At 40.8% G+C, this 19,471-nt stretch overlaps 1 protein-coding gene across 2 annotated transcripts in view; it reads right to left on the reverse strand.

The window, feature by feature from the left end:
• Window positions 1-8,596, reverse strand: part of RALA (RAS like proto-oncogene A) — a 30,021-nt gene extending 21,425 nt beyond the window's left edge. Inside the window, exon 1 of one of the 2 annotated variants that reach the window (XM_058023820.1) lies at window positions 8,516-8,596. The gene's annotated coding sequence lies outside the window, so the exon portion shown is untranslated. Of the gene's footprint in view, window positions 1-7,629; window positions 7,687-8,515 lie in introns of those variants that run through there. The other variant, XM_058023830.1, reaches the window with a different exon arrangement.
• Between the last annotated feature and the right edge of the window lie 10,875 nt (window positions 8,597-19,471).

Here is a 19,471-nt window from a genome sequence, read left to right on the forward strand (position 1 = left end):
CCACCTAATTAGAAATGCACAAGTTGGTTTTTTCTGTAGTATTATTGCAAGAGCATTACTTTTGCAGCCATATTTTGTTCCAGTAATGTCTCCTGTTTATATGCGATGCAGCACAAATTTCTCCTCCTAAAATCATAATTTTTCTGTTTTATTCAGAGAAAAATGATTTCATAGGCACGACTCACTGAATGAGACTGGTTTGCAAATACACAAAAACCTTTTGAATAGGTGATTCAAGAACACAAGTGGGTATAGATCTGATATTGCCCAGTAATACAACACACATAAAGCTGAAACACTGTTAGGTGGATCTCTCCCCATTTTTAGATGCCATTTATCCTAAAATTGTTAGATATACAATTTCACAAATTGATAGAGTTAATCTAATAGACCCAAAGGACGCAGTTGGGCAATGAATTGTCTTTTAGTTCAATATATGCTTGCCAATCATGATACACGATAGACTTTCATGGCTATTTCACATATTATGGGCATTAAATTTGCAATGGCTAGAAACAGAGGGCATTCAGTTCATTAAATTAATATGAAATTATTAACATTCATGTCAATTTAACAATTTTCACATTATGTGCCAGTGCAAGGTGGTTTTCATCATTTCCTGCTTAAAATACTGATCACACTTTTCTTGCAGTACCACAGAAGGGATTTTCAAACTGAATGTTCACAAACTTAAAAATTGCTTTTTGCTCCTGTTTCGAATTGAATTATAGCTCTTACAATGCACAAATTAACTTGGAACTGTTAAATGACTTTACAAGAATATGTGTAAGTTCCAAGTTTTAACAGAACAGGCCATCTAAAAAAAGTTCTTTCCAAAGCAACGTATGTTAAAATCATAGATCAATTTCAGAACACAGGAGGAAGCATAACATTCATTTCTGACTATCTGGGGAACCAAGCAAAGCAGCTATCAAAAACTTCTGATAAACAACACAAAAATTAGTTTTTTAATCGTACTCCAAAGGCAAAGACTCTCGGAAAAGGCACCATTAAGGTGGATGGGTCTCAAGTGAGTGTCTCCTCCTATGACCTAACATGGAATGCAAAAGCTAAATGCATTCCAGCTAAAGGCATTCCAGCAGTGGCCAAACTCAGGTTATTTTAAAGGCCAGTCTCTCCACAGAAAAACTGCTATAGAAGTCTGTCTACAGTGAAATCCAGTATCTTTATCAACATTTAACTAATTTAATTCTAATTTAACACATGTTGCAATGTTAAACAGTACCAAGTGTGAACTGCTCTCCTTTCTGTACACACAACCTTTCAAATTCATGTGAGAAGTACTTGATCTAATACCTTTTCAATGTTCCATGGTTTTCTCTGGCCTAAGAAACCTTCACTACCTCTGACTTATGAAAACATCTTCTTTTCAGCTGGTCACTTGCAAGCTTTCAATTCAGTGGCAGTACTTGTACTAGCATCAGTTCACCACAGAGTCCGAAGCTAATTTTACTGTTTTTCTCCTTGAGGGATTTATTTCTTTTACCTTAATGCACATGCAGTTAGAGTCCTGCATAAAGTCTGGAAAACTAAGCATTATTAAAACTCATTCCTGTTGTTCATAGATGATAGTATGACTTGTCTTAGTTTGTAGTAAAACTGGAATTACATTGCAGTTTTAATATCTCCTTCAAACCCCTGACCATCCATGACATTCTGACAGGGCTAGGTTTCAGTATTATTATATTGTATTTCACTGTTCATACTATCTGAAAAGAAATCCTAGTACTTGGCTACAAGATTGTTTCTGTTTCAGTTTTCCCTCAGAAAAATGTATTTTCCCCCAAACTCGTAAAAATACTCTTCTCTCCTAAAACTGTAGTAAAATTTATTAGAAAGATTACACTAACTTCACTCCTCAAATAACAGACTGTTTTCCTCAAATTTTCCAAACTACTCTTAAGATCATTAGATCTTAAGTCTGTTTTTACAATGCTCTTCAAAATACTCCAATCTGAAGAAAATCACAAACTCTGCTTGTTATAAACGTGGTCTCAGTTCTAACTCACACATCTTGCAGAGAATATTTTTGTTAGTTTACTTCATTCCTCTATCTGCTTTGACTGCAAGAGCTATAAAATTCAAACAACTTCTCAAGACAGCAAATACAACAGATACAGCTTAACTTTCACGTAACTTTTAGAAAAAGATGCTCTTCTACTGAAATTCAACATGTACTAAACAAAGTTACCTAAAAAGAAACAACTTTCTCATTAAGATCCAAAGAACAACATTAAAGAGGCAGAACAGTGAAGAAGTTTCTCAAAAATCAGGACCTCCTAAGGCTTCAGAATTATTCCAAACCAAAACATTTCATATCTCACTCTGGCTCTGGGGCAAAGAAGAGCCAACAAATTCCAGCATTTTTGTGAGTGGCTACACTATACAATCTTTAAATGTAATTGTCACTTGAAGCCCATCAGTAAACTAGTAACTACATGGCCAAAATTAGTGACCCACAGGGAGACAGTTGCATGGGTATACACACACACACAGGCCTTCCTAAAATATTTTGTGAATCAGCTACTGACCTCTCCAACATCATCAACCCATAAATTATGACTTCCCATGCTCTCAACTCAAGAAAAACCAGTTGGCAATGCCTGCGATGGGATTTCTTACCAAAGCAGAGAGGCATTTAAGATATGGAATATATATAGGTCCAAACTGAGTATTTTCCCCTAAAAGCAGAAGAACAAGGATGAAAAGTTTAAATCATGACTTAAGATCCAAGTTATTATCATCATTTTTTTCTACAAGTCCTTCATGTTACACTATACATTAAAAAAAATTGAGTACTCATGCAAACCAAATTAATAATTCAGATGAGCAGCCTTCTTGTTCTTCATCAGTACCTTAACTTTTCATTATTTTTCTTATCACAGTCTTCATTAAATAGGGAAAAACAATCAAGTACTCCCATTCATTTCACACACCTCAAATTAGTGAGTCTCTTCCTACAGGGTACTCTGAGATGTTCCAGAACACCTGAAATTAATGATATTACCTGTAGCTATATTTTCTTCCTTACAATACTAACCATTTAGTAACATTTTAGATGGTAAACTTGCTGAACTGAACGCAGTTTCTGATATTTAGTCTAATGCATCTGCTCCTTAAATTCTGAGTGACAATACTGGACTACATAGAGAAGGACTCCAGAACACAGTGCTTTCTTTCTAGGTTAAGTTTCCCTGATTTATTATATACTTTACTTCTACTGAACATGAAGCCTGGAACCTCAAAGCCATCAGGTCTAATCAGCAGCAGACAAAAAATATGCAATCTGGACCAGTAAAGAAAGATGCTTTAATAAATCACACTCATAAAGACCCAGGCTGTATCATTGACTTTAATATGTAAACTACATCAATGTAAAATAAATTTCACATTCATTTTCAAATCAGTAACAACTTAAAAATGTTAATTTATTAAAAAATCAGAGAATTCAAGTTGTGATAAAGTGCACTAAGCTACCAGTCATGACTCTACAGACCAGTCACTGAAGCATGGCAATGAACTCTTAATTTGGACATTAGAAATTTTGACCTTACAAAAATCAGTTCTCATGAGTGTGCAGTGTTATTTCTTAAAATACAAGTGTTCTGAGGATTGGAATGAAGCTTATGTGCATGTTACACTACATAGGTAAAATTAATTCAGGTGTTTAAGTGTGCAAGAACTTTATGATTTAGAGGTGTCATCCCAAAATAGCTCTTTCACACAACAGTCACTTGGATTCAGTGATTGGATTCACTGATTATGCTTACTTTTATCTCCAAAGGTAACAGGGACAGATGGTCAATGATGAGTTGCTTTGAGTAAGGCCTTGGGGTCCATCTACTCAAACATCTCACATTGCATGCCCTCACCCATCAAGTGTGGGTTTTGTGACTGACACAGCGTGCCCACAGATGTTAATGTCTGGCACATTAGCATTGTTTTCCTGTCTGTATCATTTCTTCTATTTTGAGATCTGAAATAAATCCCAGAGGGCAAAGTGTTGCAGGTATTAACTACTTCTGTGTTAAAAGCCTTGTCAGGACACTCAGCTATACCAACAGGACTACTCTGCTACATCTTGAAATGACAGACCTCCTTTACTCTACACCGCCTGACAGGCTTGAATGGGAGCACGGGTAAAGAGATGGACTGTTCCACACATAGCTGGCTTTTTACTTTCTTCACAGATGTTTCAGTTTTGCAAGACTTCCATGTTTACTGCAATCTATTTCATGTTGACAAAAACATTTCTGGCTGCCTGCGCGTAGGTGCTATGCATACAGCATTCTCAGACTCTTAGAAACAAGGATCAGAGTTAAAGATCAAGTCTTACAGTAGTACAGAAGGCTACTAAATTAGTGTTTCAGACCATAAAATGAAACAGGTACCAAGGCCTGAATGCATGGCTGATCCCTACTGCCTACCTACTAAGCACAGGTGAAAAGCACCTTCATAAATAGCATTTCCCATCATTTGCAGAAATACTTGTTTGCTGGTACAGTGTATTTACATGCCAATTTTTAATGAAACCTTGTGGGCCACTGCACCAGACATTTCCACACTCTTGCATCAAATGATGTAAACACACTATTATAGAGAAAAACACAATGCATTATGCATACATACAATGCATGAACTTTACTGGTAGGAATTCAATGTACATTATAATTACTTCAACTAAGGAGCCAACATCACAAAATAAGCACCATCAATTCCACTAAAGTAACAACTGCAGAGTTACCATGCAACCAACTCTGCATCTCTTGTTTGTTCTACCTTCTTTACATTCTTGGCTCCTCTCCGTTACAAACTGATTACAGCACAGCTTACTTTGAATTCTCTGTAGTAACTGCCCATGTCATTTAACATCTCCAACACACCTTTCTCAATATTACCCCTCTGTGCAAAGCATGGACACTTCAGTGTTGCCAATCTATTGTCCCAAAGGTGCTGGAAATTTTGAGAGACAAACCGAATCCCAAACAAAATATGACTAGTAAACACTAAGCCCCTTTGGGCAAAGGCAATGAACTCTCTCACTGGTTCATTCTAAGGCAGCATTACCTAATCTATACTACATTTCTTTCCAACTTATTCCTACCTTTCAATGTCATACTGTTTTTTTCTATGGGAACTACAGATTTTTTTTTTATTTCTGCTGTAAAGAGTCCCTACAGTTCTAACCTACAAGCCTAACCTGGTGATTATGGTTTGCACAACTACCAAAGGGATTCAACAAGCAGCTGTAGCCACTGATAAATCCTTGGGCTTTAGGTGCTCTGACTCACAAGAGTTAAGAAAACAGGACGAGTAGCAAAACAGGATTCAACGATCCCCTGGTCTGCAAGGTACATTTGCTATAAAGCAACTCTAAGTTATTTATATCTACAATGACTATGACCATTTTCAGATTCTGCAGACAGTAAGCTTTAAAAATAACTTTTTATAACTATCCTGAGAGCTAATTTTAAGTACTGCAACAGACTAATAAAATGTAACAGTTTTTTGCCTACTTAGCAAGTTATAAAATGCAAAATATTTTGCAGAACATTTAGTGGACATACATAATACAAACTGTTCTAATTACTTGGTTCCTCGCATAAATTCTTCCTAAAGTAGAAAGGAAGCTTAACACAGTTGTCCTGTAATTGTGTGTTTGAGGCAGGCAGCCCACAATATGTTCACAAGAACGCTGTCACTAGCCTACCAAACTACCTTGTTCACATAAAACAGATTTCAATTTAGATGCAAAGTAATTTCCATAGCTTGGAGCCATTAGAAGTTTACTGGAAGCTGGCTATAAGCACTTTCAAGCAGGTGGGGTGTTCCCTGTCTAGAAGACACTAGACACTGATTCCCAGGACCACTACATCCTACACTACTTGCTAGGACAGCAAAGCAACCAAACCTAACCACAAAGTTAAAAGATATTGCTCATTTCCTTATTTCTTCTTCAGTTGTAAAACTGCAGCCAAAAAAAAAAAATGCTGTTGTTGGCTGAAATGAAGTGCCTAAACAACTTTTCAAATAAGAAGACACTGTAACTACAGTATCCTTTGATATCCGAGACTGCCATATATCAGTTTCTAAGATAGCAGCATCTTTTGCCTCAGCAATTATCTTCTTCCAAATCAGATACACTTGAAATTAAAAGGAGCAAAACCACTTCTTAGATGGAATATCTTTGTTTCAGGATATTTTCTCAGAAGAAGTAGATGCAGGGATATTGGTGCATGACTTAGTAACTGAGGTTAAGAACACAACTGTTCTTATGGGAACTAGAAGTCAGTGGGAATACAGAACACATATGGACCACTGCAAGTTCTCCAACCACACTTATTTAACAGTCTTGTGCTCCTCCTTGGTCACCTTTACCCAGCACTGCCTTATCCTCACAGCCACATCTCTCCCTGCCCCACTTTCCCCAGTCCATCCCTTCCCCTCACTAGCCTACTGTTTCTGTGGGTTATTTATCCAAGAGTACATGACCACAGGTGACAGAGTTTACAAAGCTAGGACACATTCCAGTTTTCACTTTCGTTGCTAAAGATTCCTTAAGGTCCAAAAAAAAAAAAAAAAGACAACATTATTACAACAATGTCAAAGAACACTCAACTCAAAATACTTCACCTTAGGATGTCTGTAATCTTTCCCTCACTCAAATTCGAAAGAGCACTAAAAAGGAAAGACTGAGATCAAGGAATTTGCAATAGTGGAGTAGTATACTCACTATCCAGCAACACAGCTTATTTAATCTCACAGCTGACCTCTCATGCAGTGGACTGAAGGCTTTTTTTGATATTTTTGTACAACACTATGCCATATTCACCTATTTCTGTAGAAAAGAATAAAGGGTAAACACGACTAGCACTATCAATTTCTCAAATTTCCACCATTTAGACGCTTCCACAAAAAACATTTGACAAATTGTCATGCAAGCACAGAACGAAGGATTTAAATCTACATCAGAGACTGACATATCAAGCAGTTATTCTTCACTCTAATAAGAATGCTCACAGTTTCTCAGGACTTAAATGTTGAGGTACATACTATTAGATTAATAAGTCAGCCAAAAAGAAGTGGATTTTTAATTAAAAATCCAGGTATAATCACTACTAATTACCCTGAAAACTAACAGAAGAACAGGATCTTCTCCCAGTGCAGCCCCTCTCTCAGGAGCTCCTCTCTTTTCAGTTTAACTTTCAGTGGAAAAGACAAAGAACAACTGATAGGTTATGGAGAGATCTGAACATAAAACTGTATGTGAACTGAAACGCCAGCAGAGGCACATATTGCTTGGGCTTATGGAAGTGTAATGTTTTGCAGTGCAGAACGCAAGTCTCTTCCCAGTAATAAGTGGAAATGCAAGAATGAAACAAAATATCAGGGTCATTTTGAGTCTGGAATAAAAACATTTTGGCAGTCTTCCTGGCAGGACGGTTTGGGGATGCTACAAAACAAACACACAGATCGCTCTTCAGGTGGCTCTTGGGATACCTATGGCCCACTTCACATTTTCATTTTAAAGACTCAATTAAGGAGAAGGAGCTGAAGCTATTAACTTCCATTTAAACGAAACCCAACAGCAAACACCAAATCGCATACCCAACCAAATAGGTGAGCATCGAAAGGCTCTTTCATTCGGGGAACTTAATAGCATACTTCGTACTTCTCCCGTGTCACAAGCAAACACAAGATCTAGTTATCAGTGACTACAGAAAAGCCCAGCACATGAAAGCGGGCAGCTATTAAATATTACAGAAGCCCTGTTCTTACTCACCCTAGAAACCGCAGCGCCCACATTCACGCGCAGGGTCTCCGGCACCCGGCCGGGGCAGGAATCGCGCCGCCGCAGCCGCCGGCCGGTCCCGCCGGGCAAGCGCCCCGAACCTTTCCCCGCCAGCCCCGGGGCGCGGCCCCTTTGTTCGGGGTGCGGCCGCGCCCCGCCCTCCGCAGGTACGGGCGGCGCCCGCGGGCGCCCCGCAGCCCCGGGAAGCCGCACCCGCCCCCCGCCGCAACAGGCGGCCGGACCCCGCCGCGGCCCCAGCGCCCCCTCCCCGCTGTTCCGCGCCCGGGCGGGCTGCTGCCGGAGGTCGCCAAGGTCGACGCCCGTAACCTTCAGGGAGCGGCCACCAGGCCCCTGCAGGAGGTTCGGGGCGCCGCCCGCCCATCCCCACACCCCGGGGTGGGGCCGCCGGGCGGACACCGCCAGCCGGGCACGGCGAGGCGGCAGCCGCACCCCGACGCGAATTCCCGGGCGGCGCAGAGCGGCGGGTACGGAGCCGCCGGAAGCCCCCGCCCGCACGGCAGCTTCCCCCACACCGGGGAGCTCTCCCGACGCGGGCGGAGCCGGGTCCTTGCGTTCCCCCCGGCCCCGGCGGCCGCAGTGGCGGCGGCTTCACCCTAGTCTGGTCTGATCTAGTCTGGTCTGATCTGGTCTGGTCCGCTCCAGTCTGGTCCGGCCCGGCCCGGCCGTGCGCCCCCATCTCACCTGCGGCCGTGGTGCCGGCGGCGCGCGCACCGCTGCCCGCTCGAGGAGCGCGCGGGGATGGGCGGAGCGCGCGAGGTGAGGCCCTGGCGCCGCCTCCTCGCGCACGGCCGGCGGCGCGCGCGCGGCCCGGGGCGGAGGGCGGGCCCGGCCGGGGCGGGGCGGGGCGGGGCGGGGAGCGCCGCAGGGGCCGCAGCGTCGTCACCGGGCGCGGCCCCGCCGTGCCCGCCCCGCGGGCGGAGCGCGCTGTCAGGAGCCGAGGTGCGCAGGCGCAGTGCCGGCCAAGGCGGAGCGGGGCGAGGCGGGGTGGGGGCACGGCCGGACACGGTTCCCGGAAGGGGGCGGCTGCTTCCGTGTGGGGCGCGGGCGGGGCGGGCCAGGCGGGGCGCGGCGGGGGCGGTAACGGGCGGGCCGGCGCCGGCGCCTTCCCCGGGCGGGTCAGTCCCGTGTGGAGCCGCGTCCCGCTTGTCCCGCTCACCGTAACCCCGAGCCTCAAACGGCGGAGCTGCTTTCCTTTCTTGCATCTCCTCCTTTGTTTCAGCCGAAACCGTTAAGGGAGATAGTGAGGAAACATTGTAGCTCGATGTCTGTCCCTCCTTCTGCCCAGCTAATCCCCCATCTGGAGAATAGAGGGGGCGTGTCCTGCCATGGTAAGGAGATACATTCCCGACATCTGTCGCTAGGTTTATAAACACAATTATTTTTAGTGGAGCTTTCCGCAGCGCACAAGTGTAAGTTGAGAAAGCATTTAAGATACTGAGTTTAAGGTAAACGATCACTGGCAGAAGGGAACATGAAGCAGTGAACCACTTAAGTGTTTTTCTTTTATATAATAATGGACCACTCCATGCATAGAGGATTTTATAGATGCCAAACAGAACAGGGAGATAGGAGCATTTCCATGTTAATTACAATCATTCAAATAATAATAACAAGAGTGCCTTAATAACTGTATCTTTTACTGCAAAATTGTGGACATCAAGAGGAGCTTTGTGCAAACACAACATGATTTAAACTCATGGTATAAATGATGTAATGAAACCAAAGCATAATATGCTTATATCAAAACTGACTGCTCAGTGTGTGTCTTTGTTTTTCACACTATAACCATTCACAGACAATACAAATTGTTTTGAAACAATTTGGCTGAAGGTAGTTTCCAAGTCTGGAAATTCCAGATTTTATCACCTCAGATGAAAATTTTGACCTCGGTGTTCACCTCATGGAGCCATTGCACTTTGCTTGCAAAGCAGGTGCACTTTAAAATCTGCATTGTTCTCTGTGCTCTGTTTTCTGAAATTTTTGACATCTTGACATTTTGACATAATTTAGCCAGTGTTTAGTACATATTCCTCTAGAATTTCGTTTTGTTGGTCTCACATTTCAGCATAAGCTAATTTTTGCAAATTTCTGAGAGTTTGAGAAACTGATAGCAATCCAGATGCAATTAATTCTGATTAAAATATCAAAGTACATCCATTTACACAAAGAAATATTGGATTCTGTTAAATGGAGAGGGCAGGGGAAAAAGGAGGAGAGGAAAGGAAAGCTAGTAACACTGAGTCAACCAAATGTCCAAAATAGAATATTTTTGATATTTCATGACAGAGAAAAGTTTTCGTGGTATCTATGATTAGACTTTTCATGAGACCACAAAAAGGTTGGAAGAGTCTTTGTGCGATCCTGTACAAATAATGATTTAGGAGTCCTCAAGAAATCCTGGCTCAACTTCTGCAGCCCTTTGGGTATCTCTGTGCTGTATTACTTTTTAATACGTATTTCAGAATGCCTCTGTTGCAAAAGAGTGGGTGAGTCTTAGTTAAGGTCTCATTAATACGGATGTCTGCAGCCATTCAGTACTTCCTTTTTCCTTCAGTACTAGAGCTAGTCCAAAATAACCTTTGCCCTGTAAGACATATAGTGTACTTACCCAGATATTGGTAGCAGCTGTTTCACTCTCTGGAAATGCCCCTTTGCATAGAATGGTTTGGGTTGGAAGTGACCCTAAAGACCATCTAATTCCAAACTCCCTGTCAAGGGCAAGATGACACCCACTAGATCACGTTGCTCAGAGCCCCATCTAGGCTGGCCTTTAACACTTCCAGGGATGGGGGGTGTACACAGTATCTGTGGGCAACCTGTTCCAGTGCCTCACCACCCTCAAAATAAAGAATTTCTTCCTAAGATCTAATCTAAATCTAATTTTTTAGTTTACAGCCATTTACTCTGTGTCCTATCACTAATATGCTCATTGCTCTTTTTACCCTTTAGGTATTGGAAGGCTTCAATGAGCTCTTGCCAGAACCTTCTCTTCTCCAGGCTGAACAACCTGAGTTCTCTCAGCCTTTGTAGGAGAGATGCTTCAGTCCTCTCACCATTTTCGTGGACTCTCTCTGGCAGGTCCACATCTTTCTTATGCTAAGGACTCCGTATCTGAACACAGCGCTCCACTTGGGGTCCCATGAGGGCAGAGTGGAGGGGGATAATCACCTGCCTTGATTTGCTGGCCACCCCGCTCTTAATACAGCCCAGGATACCATTTGCCTTCTGGGCTGCAAGTGAACTCTCTAAGTCCTTCTCAGCTCAGTTGTTCTCAAAAAGTTCTTCTCCCAGTCTGGACTCACGTCTGGCATTGCCTTGACCCAGGTGCAGCACTTTGCACCTGGATTTGTTGAACTTGAGTTTCCTATGGGCTCACTTCTCAAGTTTGCCCACCTGCATATGATCTCTTCTTTCTGTTGTGCCAGCTGCACCATTCAGCTTCACGGGTCTGCAGACTTGCTGGGGTGCACTCAGTCCCACTGACAGTGTCATTGATAAAGGTATTAAAGAGCCCTGGTACCAAGACAGGCTCCTGAGGGACACAACTCATCACCAATGTCCACCTGGACATGAGAGCACTTACCACAACTCTGGCTGCATCCATCCAGCCAATTCCTTATCCACTGAATATTCTGTACATCAAATCCATGTCTTCAGTTTGGAGATAAGGATGTCATGCGGGACCAGCTGACAGAAGTCTAGGTAATTGACATCTGTCAGTCTTTGTTTGTCAACTGTTGCTGTTACTCCATCATGGAAGGCCACCAGATTGGTCAGACATGATTTGCCCTCAATGAAGCCATATTGGCTGTCTTGGATCATCTCCTTGTATTGTATGTGCTTAACGTTTTTCTATAAGTATCTGCTCCACAGTCTTCCCAGGAAGGGGAAGGGGAAGGTATGTCCTTCCCTGGGTTGTCCTTTCTCCCCTTTTTTAAAATAGGAATGATGTTTCTCTTTTTCCAATCACTGAGCACTTCACCTGACTGCCAGGGTTTTCCAAATATGTCTTAACAACATCAGTCGCTCCCCTCAGGACCCTGGGATGCATCTCATCAGGCCCCACAGACTTGTGGCTATTCAGTTTCATCAGGTGGTCTTGAACCTGCTCTTCACTTTACAGTGAAAAAAAACCAGTTTATAGTATACCTTCCATTTTTTGCTTTGATCTGTCCTCTGGCACCTTACCTAAACAACTGGAAAAAACGAACTCTTTAACCCATAACTAAAAGAAGTATTTCTATGAAAATGCACTACAATAATAATTCCTATTCAGTTGCTGACAAGTGACCATAGTGAGAGCATCTCTGGTGCACCTGGAATATTTTATGGCATGGCTGTGGCTCCTCCATGTAAGGAAGCAACTGGTCAGAGGAGAGTAGGTATTGCAGCTACTTCACTCCATTGTCTGTACAAGACACAGCCCAAGGCAACAAGAGGTTTGAATTGCTCTCTGGTGTTGAAATGCTACAACAGGTACCTAAAACCATACAGGTTGTGTAGTAGACATTTGCAATGTGGTTATAAAGGGTGTAGATAATGAATGTCCTTTGTTATGTGTTAGCATATGTACTATTACAACTCTGCACATAAAATTGTTGAAGGGAAAAATGATGAAGAAAAATTAGGTAGAGATGTAATTAATTGTGTGCTAGTAGTATTTGCATTATGTACCTTAATACAATGAAGAAATCAACTGACAAATATTCCATTTATCTTAAAAAGCTTAAGATACAGTGGACATGTCAGACAAAACATGTCTGAAACTTTGGGAAAAACATTGATGTGCAATTTCCATTCCCACAGAGCAAGAAGTTCTTGTTCCCTTTAGAACACATTTAGTAGCACACAATTTATATATAAACTATGCATAATTTAACACTGTAATTTTATCTTAGATTTCTGTTGACATGAATAAATGAACCACATTCTTTGGAAAACCATCTTACCATGCATAAAACATCCATTCTTCCTTCAAGTGCTCAATAAATCTTCCAGGGTGAAAGAGACTTAATTTTTTGAAGGGACAAAAGAGTAAATGAACAAAACCACTTACTGGTTCTTGAGGGCACCCTCCTATTTCAGCCCAGAATTGATTACCCTGGCATCTGCTGGGTCTGTGGGTGTATAAGCCTTTGTGTTGTGAAGTATTGCTGAACTGAAATCAATACATGGAGGTAGGATTTCCTGGTATTATGGTGAATTTCTTCTCTTTTAGAGAGAAGAAATTAAAATTTATTAGACAACGTTTTATTACAAGTGTGTAAAGATGCATAAAATGTATTTGTGAATTAATGGAGTTTCTAAGTGGCAGGCCAGTTGAAAAGAAATCACCGAGCCCAAATCCACATGTATTCTGAGCAGAATCACCCCTCCCAATAAAAGGAAAGTGCTAGAAGCTTTTATCCACCTTCAGTTTGCATTAGCTGTGGGAAAACATAAGTAACAATGAGTGAAGAATATGCTAAATAATTACTTGACTAGTTCTTAACATACTCATACTTCTCAAGTTTGTAACTGTGCGCTTCGCTGTGCTCTTGTGTAAGGAACAGTCAGGTTTTAAGGACATACTACTCTTGAGGTATATAACTGGCATGCATAAGGACAGATTTGGGATGTGGCTCCCCCTTTACACAACTGAGTGATGGCTGCCTTGAGCAGTGGTGCATCTGCTGCTTGGGGGCTGTCAGATCTCCCTCTGACTGGGCCTCTTTCTCTCTGAAAACTAGCAGGAAAATCTGATATGACAAAGTTTATTTTGGTGCCTGCTGTTAGGCAGTACAACTCCAGGTCTTAAGTGACAGACTGCTGGATTGGAATTCACATAATCCTAGTTCTACTCTGTGCTGGTTTTGGCTGGGGTAGAGTTGATTTGCTTTGCAGTAGATAGTGTGGGGCTATGCTTGGGATTTATGCTGGAAACACTGTTGATAACACTGGGATGTTTGAGTTACTGCTGAGCAGTGCTTATACAGCCTCAAGGCCTTTTCACACTGTCTCACCAGGGAGGAGACTGGGGGCACACAAGAAGCTGGGAGGGGACACAGCTGGGACAGCTGGCCACAACTGCCCAAAGACATGTGCAAAATGACCCATGCCTTATAGTTTCATGCTCAGCCATAAAAAGTGGGAGAAGAAGAAGGAAGAGTGGGGATATTTGGAGTGATGGCATTTCTCTTCCCAAGTAACACATGGTGGAGCTCTGCTGTTCTGGAGGTGGCTGAACCCCTGCCTGCCCATGGGAAGTGGTGAATTAATTCCTTGCTTTCCTTCGCTCGCAGCGCGCGGCTCTTGCTTTCCCTGTTAAACTGTCTTTATCTCAGCCCTGGAGCCTTCTCACCTTCTGATTCTCCCTGACCTCCCCCGACCCTACTGCAGGGGACTGACCGAGGGGCTGCAAGGTACTTACTTGCCAGCTGGGGTTAAACGACAGCGTACCCTCACAGTGCCGCTAATTAGCTCTGATCTTGGCCAGTCCCTCCATTTCCAATCCCGCCTTTCATCTGCCTTTTACAATTAGAGGTCAAGCTCTGTAGACACAGTCTTTCTGAAAATTATACAAGATTTTCAGAAAGGCACAACCTTTCTTTATGCTTTTTTCAGCACATACAGCCTGGGGAATGTTTTTGTGGAGTGCGCAGATAAATAAATATGTAATGCAGTACAGATTCTGAATGCTATAAATCAACACACACAGAGGCTGTGTGGACATTTTGTGGACATTTGTTTCTTGACCAGTGCAAGGACATAATCTATCAGCTTTCCAGAAGCTTCACATCATCTGTGGCTGACTCCAAACTTGTCACATGTGTATCCCTACACTTGCAAACAAATATATACACCCTAAAAAAACCATAGTGGTATGACTGTAATAAGATTTTGGGCAATAAGATTCTTGTATTTCCTTAGCTCTATTATCTGTCCAAATGACAATATTCTCAATACTCCATCTGAGCTAGTCATTAGCTAGTCATTAGTCGTTCTTAACACTTACAGCTTTCTTAACAATTTCAGAAGGTTCATCCCCTAATACATCATCCCTATAGAGAAAGTGAGGTTAAGTGACTTGAATAACAAGGAATTAATGAGTAATGATGAGTTTGCAGTCATTCATCTTGTCATTCAACAGAGCTAAGACAAATTATATCATTCTAGTAGGTGACTAGGAATCTGGAAATCTGAGAGTTGAGGGTTACAGCAAAGTTGGTTCATAATACATAAGAATGGACTAAACATTTTTAAGAAGGTAATTAAGGAATTAGCAAGTGTCTAAAAATATAAAAGCATTAAAATGTATCATTGAATGTGTATTGCATGTATTTATAACAAGCCTTCATAGTTTAATTCGTTTCAGTTTTAAAACGTAAGATATGAAAAACAGTGTCAAATTGTTTAACCAACATAGAATGATGTAAATGTGTACTTTATATGGAGTTCCTGTCTGCATGGCACCACTGTAATATCTTCAATTGGCATTTGTTGGGATTGAGCTCCTTTATGGTATTGCCTTTCCTGAAAAATGAGTCCTTCTCACATGCTATTTTATTGAAATCAGTATTTGCCACTGAGCGCTGTTTCTTTTTTAGTCTGCATGTTATATAATCCATATCCTTGTATACATTCAATCAGAACTCTTAAGCTGAACAATCATCTCCAAACTAATACTGGTTTAAAATAGCTTAAAGTAGACCTAAACTCATCTCACTTTTCCGTTATTAAAATAACACAAAATTTTGTATATTTTTCAGATTCTGCTGTTGTCTATATAATTATTTAATATTCTCCTTCTTATGTATTTTCTGCTTTTCATATCCTTTTTCTATTATTTCTGGTTTTCATACTTTATATGGCTTCATACTTATATCATATTTCTTTTCATGCCTTTTTCTGGTGATTTTCTAATCCCTTTCTTTCATTGCTAGTTTCCTTCTTTCTTCTGTGTGCTACAGGTTGTGCTAGAATAGAGTCAGGTAAATTGCAGTCTGGTTTCTAGTTCTGTGGCCAGCGTTTCACGAGTCACTTCCTCTCCCCATCTCTCTGCATCCCAGTATGGAAAAACAAGATAATAAGCTGGCTCCTGTGTGGTTAGCTTTGAGGCATACTGGTGGAAAGCTCCTTTAAGTAGAATTATTGTCTTTCTGTACTACACCTCTTCTCTACCTCAGTGATCTCCCCAGTGCTCATCACTATTTTCAGCTCCTCAACTAATTCTTAGCTCCCACTTCTCCTTCCCTCCTCCTCCATCCTCAGCTTCTACCAGTAACATTTTCAATGTAGACCTTCAGCATAGTATGAGTATTACTAATTTTGCCATTTTGTGCAGATTATGTGCCAGCCACATTCACTTTATCTCTCTCTTCAAGGAGAGCTGTGGCAGCTCTCAAGTGATTAGTTCCATTGATTTCATGCTGACTGAAGTCAGTAAAGAACATGAATGATGGTGCAACACCTGATTTTAGTTATAAAAATGATCACAAGACTCTTGAGAATATAAGAGATGTAGAAAAAGCAAAAATGTTCATTTATGAGCAATCATGGTGTCCTATGAAACCCTGAAAAGGGCAAATGCACACACGTGAATGCAGCCCTCACGTGTTCCTTCATGAGGTTATTTAAATTGTGGTTACATGGATCTAGAGCCATTGGGAAAAGATTTATACAATAACTACTTGGAGATCAAAATGCTAATGTCAAGTACAAATCAAATGTTAGCCATATCTTGACTATGAGGAAAAGATATGCCCTGTCTGTGTCAGTATGTTTCTATATCCACAGTAATTTGCTATGAACCTATTTTTCTGATGTTTGTCTATACAGCCTTTGGCTTTGAAAAATTTTAATCACTTTCAGTGAAGAAGCAGGAAACAGTCAAATCCTGCCAATGTTAAGTGTCTCAGACTAAGTGCCAGAAGTGCTATTCAGTGTTGTCAAGTAAAACTGGCTCAGTCTATATGGCTGTAGTGAAATAAAATGCAGCCACTAACATTCTGATGTTACTCTAAGGAGCTAAATATTCACACTGTGTAACTGAGGAGAGGATGTAGAGACTGAATCAAAGATGGCAAAGCATACTGTAGTTTTTATGGGTTGTAAAGCCATAAACTATAGACCATATCAGACTAAACTATAGGTCATAAAAGCTAAGCAACACTTCCATCCTACCTTAGATGGAAGAGCACCTAGGATAGATAAAGGAATTGTTTGAATGCTCATCATTTTTTGTAAACACTGATTCGCGTTCCCGTTACATGCCCATTTTATAGCTGTCACTGCTGATCACTCTAAAATCCCATGGCACTTTGTGAAAGAACACAGTTTTAGCTCTGACCTCATAATTACAGCAACATCTCTTACACATCATGCAGTTCTAACTGGAACCACTGGTTTTCACTGAGTGCCCAAGGCCCCAGTTCTGTATTTAGACTTACTGTGGGCTGTTGTGTAGCTGCTGTTTTCTCTGGTCAGCAGTTCAGCTGAGGGCTTCTGGAAAGATGCAATTCCAATAAAGTGCTGGATGCAGGCCCATGAAGATATATTGCTGGTGATTTATTTTGATTTTATGCTTTAAATGAAAAAGAATCAAGACTGGATATAGGAATAATAGAAACAAAGCAACTCGCAGTGTGCCAAAAGAAACCAGAAACAAAAAACCCCACCAATAATGCACTGATTATGGAATACTGGAATATTTTCTGAAATGATGTCACTAAAATGCATCCATTATATAAGAAGTAAGCCAAAGTTTCTATGTTCTATGATAAATATAGAGTATCTGCACTCAAAAAAATAATTGAATTAATGCAAGGATATGAATGAGCAATATGTTGATTCTTTCTCAGAAAAATTAACATTCAATGAAATGGAAAAATTATCAGAAATGTTAGAACTATGAAATTACAAAATGCCATTTTCATATGAATCACAATGTGCCCAGGCCATGCATTGTAAAGCATATTACAGAGTCAGGAATTTAGCAAGATGCAGACAACCATGACAAAAATCAACCAAGTAGTAATAATAATTAATTTCTCAAAAGGTGCCTGAAGAAGCATACCTGTTTTACCCTTTAAAAGGGAATAAGATAACCTGCAATTATTTGACAGCAAAAGAAGATTTAATCTGGGCAAAACTTATTAAGTAACTGTGCACATGAAAGATTCTTCCAGCAGCAGTTTTTGATGAACAGTCAGAGAGAGTAATCCAGAGTTGGTGGGCATGTAGGATTCATGCAGTAATTCCGATTATTTTCTATACTCATGATAATGTGTGTCCAGTTGTTTTTTTTTTTTTTTTTTTTTTTTTTTTATTTCACAAACTGACCCAGTTAAACGTTTGTGTATTTAATATGCCTTAGAAGCTATAATTAGACCATTTTTAATTATTCATCACTCTTAACTCTTCTCTCGAGTGCAGTAATTCAATACAACAGTTCTGAATACTGGAACAGCACCTTGTTGTGAGGAACTTTCTGACAATACTTAAGCTTCTGTTTCTCATATGTGATTTTTTCCAGTCCTGCAATTTTATGTGAGGACTAATAATTGTCTTGGAATATTTGTCTTGTTATGAAAATCTGGCACTATTTCTATTCTGGAAAAATGGTACAAATTCATTTACCTAAATACATACATTTGAGCACAATGGAAATGGCTTTTTTTGTTTAAAAGTTAAAGTGTATTTTAAGCTTATCACCCATACTGTACTGTGACTAACTAAACTTGAAGTCCTCTGTTTATTTGCAGAGCAGCTATTATGCAGATCACGTAAGCTGTGGCATGTTTCCTTCTGTTATTTTGGAAGTGTTCTCTTCAAGATAATCAGCAAATAATTTACTTTTCTGCTTATTCAGGACATGATCAAACCACTGGATTTAGTATCAAGATCACAGAGACTCCAAAGAGCTCTGGACAAACATTTATGAAAAATGCCACGAAAGTATTAAGCCAGTACCAAGCTGTGTTATGTCATATTTGCACATACTCATTCCTGTGATCTGGACTGAGGCAACCTACATGTTCTTGCTCAGCAGAAAACATTTCAATAGGTTGTTCAAACAAACCTAAGCTAAAATGACTCCCTAGAAATGCTGAAAACATGTTTTTAAATTCATGCACCAATTAAAAGGTAAAGCTCATTATTATAGCTATGATTATACCTGTGTTGACTGCTAATGTCAGGTTAAAAAGTAAATTAGTATTTAAGACCATACACCAAATGAATAATTTTACAGAAGTGTGATTTACCACAAGTGTGGAATTACATTATCAATTTACTTCATCACATTTCACCTCCTTTGTAAAAGCTGAAGTGCAAATATATTTAACTCACTCAGCTGCATTGACTTTCTCTAATTAGTATGCTTGACACCTGTCTGGAGACAAATACCACTTTTTGACATATACTTCTCCTGGAATTCCTAGGCCCATGCTTAGCTTTTTTTTTCTGTAATCTTATTGAGGCCAATGAACTATGTAGTTTCTACTCAGGTTCCTACATTCAAGTCAAAAATACTCTATTTTATGTGGTATGAGACGATTTCCAGTACTGCAGCATGACGGATTATAGCTGGAAGCAGGTTTGCTGTAAGTTATCCTGAAACAGTGCCACCCAGGGGTTATGTAGGAGATAATGCTCTCC

Source organism: Melospiza georgiana, chromosome 1 (genome assembly GCF_028018845.1).
Source record: "Melospiza georgiana isolate bMelGeo1 chromosome 1, bMelGeo1.pri, whole genome shotgun sequence".
Taxonomy (NCBI): Eukaryota; Metazoa; Chordata; class Aves; order Passeriformes; family Passerellidae; genus Melospiza; species Melospiza georgiana.